Here is an 8712-nt window from a genome sequence, read left to right as displayed (position 1 = left end):
AGGTGGATAGACCTAGATTTTGTCATACAGAGTGAAGTAAGTCAGAAAGAGAAAGACAAATACCGTATGCTAACACACACACACACACACACACACACACACACACATGTATATATGTATACATATATATATATGTATATATATGGAATTTAAGGGAAAAAATGTCATGAAGAACCTAGGGGTTAGACAGGAATAAAGACACAGACCTACTAGAGAATGGACTTGAGGATATGGGGATCGGGAAGGGTAGGCTGTGACAAAGCGAGAGAGAGGCATGGACATATATGCACTACCAAATGTAAAGTAGATAGCTAGTGGCAAGCAGCCGCATAGCACAGGGAGATCAGCTAGGTGCTTTGTTACCACCTGGAGGGGTGGGATAGGGAGGGTGGGAGGGAAGGAGACGCAAGAGGGAAGAGATATGGGAACATATGTATATGTATAACTGATTCACTTTGTTATAAAGCAGAAACTAACACAGCATTGTAAAACAATTATACTCTAATAAAGATGTAAAAAAAAAAAAAAAGAAAAGAAATTCTGTGGAGAACGAAGAATGAAGCCGACCACGGGCTGTCCCGTTCCTTCCCCAGAATCTCATAGAGCCTGGCTGTACAACCTAACCCCAGGTTCCATGCAATATCCCTCCACGCTCTCAATACATTTCCTTTTCATCAGCAATAGCTATTAAGACTGTGGTTTAAATTGGTTTCCTACCCACCCCTTTCTCACAGGCTGGCTTCCGCCCTACTAAAGCACCCTCACCAGCCCCCCAGTAGATGTATCCCTATCTCACCTGAGGTCCTGGCTGTTTTCTCGGTCTGCTATCCTTCATGCTCCACAAGTACGAATAGAATCTGACCGCCAAGTCTTCTTCACACTCTGTCCTCTGTTGGTTTCCATGACATTGTGCTTCCTAATTTCAGCCTCTTCCCACGTCTTCTCCCAGCCCCTTCTCTCTCCTCGGTGTCCAGTCCTTGATTGATCTTTGGCTCAGTCAACGGGCTTCTACTCTTCTTTGTATATAGTCTTTCTAGTAATTCTTTCTCTTAGTGGCCTTACCCAATACCAGGCCTATAGTTTCTAACTGTACTGTTTAGCTCTTACTTGTCCATGAGCTCGCTCAAATTCAACACGTACAAAGCAAAACTATCTCTGCATCCAAATTTTCCTCAGTTACCTGCCCTTTTTTTTTCTTCAATTTTCTATACACAAGAGACATCAGAACTTATTTCTGACTCTACTCTATCCCTTAAGTGGAATCTGTACTATAACCTTGCAGGTTTTCTCTTCCAGATAGCTCTCAGATTTGTTCTATCCTCCCCATCCCCAATGCCATTACCTTTGCCCTAGCACATATTACTTCAACAGACTCTTAACTGGTCTCTTGTTTTCCACATTCTCTTAATCATGTCCATTCTGTACATCACTGCAAAATCTCTCCCGCCTCCCTTGCATTGGGCATGTGATTCCCCTATTCAGAACCAACAGTGGATTCCTCATCACTAGTATCCACAAATATTTACTGAATTCTTACTATGGGTGCTTGCGTGTACAGATGCAAAACATCTTCTAGGAGCCTATGATACAATTATGGAAATTACAGAGGACGTAAGTTTTAAAAGATGTAAAACCACGGTAATATAATGTATCAAATTAATGGTGCAAATAACAGTGCCAAATAACCTCCATTCTATGGAGGATGTAATTACAAGGTTGGGGAAGTTAGAAGAACGGGAGACATGACAGAGAGGCAGTAAGAAAAACATTCTATAGAGAAACTAGCATCAGCAAAGATCAGAAACTCTCAGTGCATTTTCAGGAAACAGGAGGAGGAAGCCAGGCTGGTGAAGATAGAGGGGAGGATATACCATGTAGAAAAATTAGAATAGTCAACGAGGCAGGAAGTTAGCTAATTGGTTGGAGAAGAGTGACCAATAGCCCCATTAGTCAAGAACGTGGGGCTAAGACATTTTGTCTAGTGCAAAGACGTTCTGTAGTGTGAAGAGTGCCAGACGATAGCATTGGAAATTTTGATGGAGAATCCAGAGTTCACTGGGAGCCCCTGAAGGCTTTAAAACAACCAAAGAAGGCCATCAAAGAGGTGTTTCAGGGCCCCGAGGACAAGGACCAGATCCAGCCTGCTAACATAGTGCTGAGCACGTCAGAGGTACTTAATATTCAGTGGTGCCTGTCAACGAGAAATGTGATCCTTAGGGGTAGGGGGAGAGCTAACTTGGGGGTAAGGAGGGTCATGATAGAAACAGAAGACTAAATAGGAAATGCCACTGGCAAAATAAAAAAAAGAGCTGTGTGGGACCACATTGCTTATTTATACTAATCACCATTCTTCAAGCAGGGTAACAATGAGAGCACAAGCTTGTGGGCAGGAATAAGCATAGTTACCAGCATCATGTTCATCATTTTAAAATAACAACAGGAACCATAACTTACATGTACTGAATGCTTACTGTATGCCAGACACTGTGCTACGTGCTTTTCTCCAGGCTGAAATGCTAGCTATTACAATACTGAAATGTTGTCACATGCATTACCAAGCAGCTATTACGCTGAGCATCCTTAGGGAGCCCCCACTGCCCTGATCATCTGAGCTCTCCCCACTACTAGAACCTCGTGTGTCCCCTTCCTCCAGGAACTAAAAACATAAAAGGAGGCTGCTAGGACCCCTCTTCAGCGTTGTGACCTGTGCCTCTTCTGATTGGTCAATGCCCCCATTGAATATTTTGAAAATCAGTGCTGTATTCCACTCATTAGCCAACTTTATTCTTACACTAGTCTTATATTCTGCAAGAGCAGACTAAGGCTCAAAGAGGTCGGAGACTCGAAAGGTCATAGCTCATTAGGGACTGAGCACAGATTCTATCTGACCCCAGTTTGCACTCTTGGTCCCCCTCGTAGGGCAGGTTTTATGCTGGAGGTTGTAAGACCTCAGGCTGAAAAGACCGGCCACACTAAGTACAACAACAGAGGAAATATGATTTCCAGAAACATCCTGTTCTAACAGGTCATAGAAATCCCCCAATTCTGTTAAGAACATCAGGCTCCTTAGTCCACAATCCATACTGAATATTGGTAAGCCTGCTGGGTGAGCCCGCACTGCTACGTTTATGCAGAGGGTAACATTGCCTTCGGTGGTGACATTTAGAGCGGACTGTTTCATCTTCATCTTGCAGAAAAACCCAAATTCCTTTCTTCCATTCTTAAATTTAACTGATCTCATCCCAGATGCTATGGTTATTTGCCTCTAGCTTCCAAAACACAAGTAAATGGCAATACCATCTGTTAACAGCCAGCTATGTGAAAAGGTCACCAGCCTCTCCCATTGTCTCTTTACTCCAAGTTAAGAGTTATCAAAACAGAGAGATGTTTATTTAGTATGAACTCTTGAGTTTCTTCTGGTGGTAAAAGGAGGGTCAGAAAACAGGACTCAACTTAGGTTGCCATAATATATGACTATGAAGTCAGAAAAAGGACAGCAAAAGCCTAAGGAAAACAAGAAATACTTACAATAGGAAAAAAGCAGAAATTAAGGAATTCGAAAACCAGACTAAGTAAGTCTTTCTGTAAGAAGTCCATCAGCTTCTATAGGAAAAAATATACAGATCAATAAATATGTAGACAAATACTGTTTTTCATTGTTTCAATAGGTCAATATAGAAAATGCTCAATAGGCTGTATGAGCATTTCAAAGGGCTCCAAAAGGCACTTGAGGAAATGCAACATTCATTCTTGAATTTTTTTAGACGGGTAATAATATATATGCATAGCGAAATACCCAGAAGGGTATACAGAAAGATATTCATCAAAATGTTAAGAGCATTTATCTCTGGGTGACAGAATTTGGGGCCATTTTTCTGTCTTCTTTACACTTCTCCATACTTCTTGAATTGTTTACAATGAGCATTTATCATTTTTATAGTCAGAATAAAACTTCTAAAGCCATGTTCATTTTTCTAACTGTCCCAAACATGATTCAGTGTGAAACAAAATACACACAAAAAACTACATCAAATGCAAAACCAATCATAGTCGTATTTGCTTTGTGACAAAGTAAGAATCACACATTTTGTATCACAATGGAGAATGAAAAGAGAGATCTCATGAAATTACCTACTACTCTCCTGTCAGATTACTCCCCAACACGTGGAGGGCAGTGGGATCCCAATGAGTGAGTGAGCCCAGTGGCCTGAGAAAGCCAACCAGAGGCTGACCTCACCTCAGAGACTGGGCTGATAGAGCTCACAGGGAGCTTCACCTAAATGTCACTGTGCTAGCACCTAAAACAAGACCTAATGACCACAATTAATTTTGTATAAACAAGTCCAATAGAACTGAAGACTAGTGGATGAAGTTAAGTTAGTCTAAACTACCCTTAAATTAATAAGCAGACTTGGGAAAAACACTCCCTCTCAAATTTTTAAAGGCCTCTTTCTAGTCATTAATGGAAAGTGCATGAGGGCGACATCTATACATTTGTAGGCATAAACCCCTTCTTTATGTGGGGTCACAGGGATGGGCATGCAACCCAGACCTGGCAAGTTGGCTCACCCAGTACAGGGATTGGTCCAAGAGATGGGCACATAACCAACAGGACCAGTCAGTATCCCACCATTCAACCAGAGACTGGGAGACTCTGGGACCATGTAAGCCAGCAGCCAGTGGGGCTCATCTTACCACCACTTGGAGATGTACCTGAGAATGAATCCAAGGGAAAGCAAGCAGTCTAGAAACACAGAGAGACAATGCTGAGGAGTTCTTACGACATGCCAAGCACTATTCCAATCACTTTATGTGCATTAACTCATGAAAAATTTTAACAATCCTATCCCCATATTACCTATGGAAAAGGAGGCACAGAGGGCTTCCCTTGTGGTGCAGTGGTTGAGAGTCCACCTGCCAATGCAGGGGACACGGGTTCGAGCCCTGGTCTGGGAAGATCCCACATGCCGCAGAGCAACTGGGCCCGTGAGCCACAACAACTGAGCCTGCGCATCTGGAGCTTGTGTTCCTCAACGAGAGGCCGCGATAGTGAGAGGCCCGTGCACCGCGATGAAGTGTGGCCCCCGCTCACCGCAACTAGAGAAAGCCCTCGCACAGAAACGAAGACCCAACACAGCCAAAAATAAATTAATTAATTAATTTTTTAAAAACCTGAGACATAATTGCCTATAACATTATTAAAAAAAAAAAAGGAGGCACAGAGAATTGAGTAATTTGCCTGAGGTCACTCAGCTAGTAAATAGCCCAGCCGGGATTTAGACGCAGGTGCTAGCCACAATGCTGCAGTTGCCTCTCCAGCCCAGCCAAATCCATCCTCATATTTCCTACTTGTCAGTTTTATGGTATGTGACCCCTGGTCGGCAGAGTGGTGCTGCTGGGTTATTGATCTGAGAAGGGCCTGTTTGTCCTCTGCCAGGTTTTAAGCAGCCTTTTACAGGGGCACGTAAGAGGTGCTCCCAGGGTGAGGCAGAACCCAGAGTATCCATGGCTGACAATTGCAGCTATGGAGACAGAGTCACCACTATCCTTGCACATCTGACCTCACAGTTACAACACAGTCACCAGCCTACCTGACGCTCAAACACAGTAAGCCTCACACAGACAACAAACGAAAAAATAAACTGGAATTCGTCAAAATTAGAAACTCTTGTACATCAAAAGACACTATGAAGAGGGGAAAAAAACCCCACAGAATGAGAGAAAATATTTGCAAATAATTACATCTGATAAGGTATTACTATCAAGAATGCCTATGGGCTTCCCTGGTGGCACAGTGGTTGAGAGTCCGCCTGCTGATGCAGGGGACACGGGTTCGTGCCCCAGTCTGGGAAGAACCCACATGCCGCAGAGCTGCTGGGTCCGTGAGCCATGGCCGCTGAACCTGCGTGTCCGGAGCCTGTGCTCCACAACGGGAGAGGCCACAACAGTGAGAGGCCCGTGTACCACACACACACAAAAAAAGAATGCCTAAAAAACCCCTATAACTCAACAACAAAAATATAAGTAACCTGATCCAAAACAATGGGCAAAGGATTAGAGTGGACATTCCTCCAAATAAGACATGAAATGGCCAAACACATGAAAAGATGCTCAAAATCACTAAGCTTAGGGAAATGACAATTAAAACCACAATGAGATACCACTCCGTGCCCATTAGGATGGTTATTACCAATAAAATGGAAAATGAAAAGTATAGGTGAGGATGTGGAGAAGTGGGAACCCCTGTATATTGCTGTTGGGAATGTAAAATGGTGCAGTAGTGGAAAACAGTCTGGCAATTCCTCACAAGGTTAAGATAGCATTATCGTAGGATCCAGCAATTTCACTTCTAGGTATATACACAAAAGAATCAAAAGCTGGGACACAAAGACACTTGTAGTCAATGTTCCTAGCAGGTGGAAATAAGGCAAATGTCCATCAACAAATGAATGGATAAACAAAATGTGGTGGGTATACACACACACACACACATACACACACACACACAACTGAATACTAATCAACCTTAGAAAAAGAATAAAATTCTGAAACAGGCTACAACGTGCATGCACCTTAAAAACGTGCTAAACAGAAACAGAATCACAGACATAGAAAACAAACTTACGGTTACCAGAGGGGAAATGGGGGCAGGGGGGAGGGATAAAGTAGAAGCATGGGATTAACAGATACAAACTACTATATATAAAATAGGCAAACAACAAGGATTCACTGTATAGCACAGGGAACTAAATTGGATATTTTGTAATAACCTATAATGGAAAAGAATCTGAAGCTGTTCACCTGAAACTAACACAATATTGTAAATCAACAATAAATAAAAATAAACAAATACTAATTAATAAATACCTTGTGCTAAGTGAAATAAGCCAGCCACAAAAGGACAAATATTGTATGACTCCACCGAGATGAGGTACCTAGACTAGTCAAATTCACAAAGACAGAAAGCAGAATAGAGGTCACCAAGGACTGAGGGGAGGGGAGAATGGGAAATTGTTATTTAATGGGTTTCTGTTTGGAATGATGGAAAAGTTCTGAAAAGGATTAGTGGTTATGGCTACACAACACTGTACAAATTGTGAGTTACTTAATGCCACTGAATCGTACACTTAGAAATGATTTAAATGGCAAATTTTATGTTGTCTGTATTTTACCACAATTAAAAGAAGCATTAAGCTATACAGAAAATCTCTGCCCATTCAAAATCAAATAGCAAAATCTGAAAAGGGTCAGGCGACTAGATAGAAGAGAATCTATTCATTTAGCCAGAAGGATAGAAGAAAAAAAAATATTTAGGCAACAAACGGTCAGCAAAAATTGGTAAATCTTCAGGACACACGAACAAAGCTTTAAAACAAAAAAAAGCAAAGAGCCTAGAAAAGAAACTTTCAGAAAGAATTAAATACAATAATGTTTACCTATTAGATATATGCTCACAAAGACATGTGCCAGGATAATAAAATAAATGTTCAAAATTTCAGCGACCAAAGCAGTGGAGAAATGAAGTTAAAATGCCCTGGTTTCACATGGATCTGAATGCAGAATAGAGCCTGAACATTTTAATTACAGCCAAAGTCTATCCAGGGAAACTGCAATGTCCTTGGGAGCTTTCAATCCTTTCCAAAGGGCTAACACAAAAATTTTTAAATATAAGTCTGCCATAAAACTATCCATTAGAGACCAGCATATTTTAATAAAATGAGCTGCGAACTCCATAACTGCAAAGCAAGGTCATGGGATTGTAAATTACTCTGCAATCCTCTGTCTTCGACTGGAGCATTTTGGGTTCTCCCAAACCTTTAACTTGGCCCACATTGGGTAAATGGGGGCTGGGGAGTCATAACACTACAGGAATATTGGTTTATTTAAGAGGAGACTAGATTCAACCCCAGGATGTGCCATTAAGTTACTGGGTGACATTGGGCAAGTCACTCAATGTCCCTAAGCACCAATTTCATTTGTGTGAAATAAAGAGACTGGACAAAATAACCTCTGAATTCTCTTTAACACACTATGAGTCACATTTTTTAGGATAATTTTTTATTCAATTTATTTAAACTAAAAAAAGAAAGGACAAAAAACAATATGAGTCATCTTCTGTTCCATCTTTTCTCTTGGTGACATCTTTTTGCTTCTCTTTTCTAAATACGTCAGTATCCAAATTGAAAGCTGCAGTGTTTCATAAACTTCTCATAAAAATGTTATTCATTCAATCCCTCTAAACTTACTCTCCTTATCTCCCAGTTGTCTGCACCCAAAGATGATTAGAGAAACCTCTCTTCATTGTATTTATTTGTACACATCACTTCAATCTGCAAGAATTTGCACCTAATTTCATTTGCTTCTAAAAATTTCCAAATTCTCTTGTATGAATACTGTGCATAATCTTATTTTAAGACTAAATCCTTTTCGCCAAAAAAAATGCACGCTTTAAAGTGTTTACTAGTTTTATTTTTTCCATTAAAACAGGAAAGTGACATATGGATAAAGAAGTATGCTAAATGAATGCAGATTTGATACGGATGATTTCCAGCCAACTGCTGCCCTTTCTCTCCTGGCTTGATGGCTAAACACCAAAATACATTTCAGAGCTGTTCTCTTTCCTCATATATTTCATTTGAGAATGAATTCATTTCTGTTTCAAATGGTCCCATTTGGGAAAACCTAGATCCCATCAACAACAGCTTGAGAACA

The sequence above is a fragment of the Orcinus orca genome, chromosome 17 (genome assembly GCF_937001465.1).
Source record: "Orcinus orca chromosome 17, mOrcOrc1.1, whole genome shotgun sequence".
Taxonomy (NCBI): Eukaryota; Metazoa; Chordata; class Mammalia; order Artiodactyla; family Delphinidae; genus Orcinus; species Orcinus orca.
The sequence above is the reverse complement of the archived record's forward strand: the minus strand, read 5'-3'. Positions refer to the sequence as shown.